We start from the raw sequence: 1,125 nt of genomic DNA, 5'->3' as shown, positions 1-1,125 counted from the left end.
ATATATATATTAGCGAAATCTAAAGGACTAAAGCCAGTTTGTCGTCATTTACCCAGAATGCAACATCTGTGTGACATTATTTTAATTTATAAAAATTAAACAGCCATTATTTTCACTATCTGGACATTAACAAGCATCCTGGCCTCTGTTGCTTTTATAACCTACAATAAGGACACTAGCTAGTGTTCTACTACTCTGACCATTTAGCTAGCCTTTTGCTACTTTTAGCATTTAGCTATAGTTTTGCTGCTTTTATCTATTAGCTAGGGTTTTGTTACATTTAGGTTTGCACTTTATAACATTTATTAGCTAGTGTTTAGATATTTTTTAGCTTTTTGCTAGCCTGTTACTAGGTGTTAGTATTTTGCTACCTATGTAGCCCTTTGCTTTGTTTGGCTTTTAGCCATTTTGTTGTTACATTAAGGTTTAGCTAACATCCCATGACATGTGCCTTTTAGCTAGTGTTTTGCTTTTAGCATCTAACTACAGTTTTGCTAATATTAGCTTGTGTTTTGTTACATTTAGGTTTAGCTAGCGTTTTGCTATATCTGGCATTTGCCTAGTGCTTTGATTTTTCTTTTACTGTTTGCTAACCTGTTGCTATTTTGAGGTGTTAGGATTTTGCAACCTGTGTAGCTTATTGCTATGTTTAGTTTTTAGCTATTTTTGTTGCATTAAAGTTTAGCAAACATACTAATGCCTTTTAGTTAGCTAGTGTTTTGCTTTCAGCATCTAGCTGCATCTTTGAAACTTTTAGCTATTGGCTAGCATTTTTCTACATTTAACATTTAGCTAGTGTATAGACTTTTTAAACTTTTTGCTAGCCTGTTGCTATATTGGGGTGTTGGCTAGTATTTTGCTACTATGTAGCATCTTGCTATGCATGGCTGTTCGTTTTTTTTTATCGAGTTAACATTTTAGTTCTTTTGGCTATAGCTAGTCTTTTGTTACATTAAGCTTTAGCTAACATGCTGCTACTTGTGCCTTTTAGCAAGAGTTTTGTTTCTTTTTCATTTTGCTGCTTTATAACTAAAGAGTAACTTATCCCAAAATTAACTTTTTTTAGCTGATAAACTGTCTAGAATGTGTCTAAAATGTTATATAGTACTGTTTCTGTGCTAATTT

Source organism: Austrofundulus limnaeus, unplaced genomic scaffold (genome assembly GCF_001266775.1).
Source record: "Austrofundulus limnaeus strain Quisiro unplaced genomic scaffold, Austrofundulus_limnaeus-1.0 Scaffold283, whole genome shotgun sequence".
Lineage (NCBI taxonomy): Eukaryota > Metazoa > Chordata > Actinopteri > Cyprinodontiformes > Rivulidae > Austrofundulus > Austrofundulus limnaeus.
Note: the sequence above shows the minus strand (reverse complement) of the source record.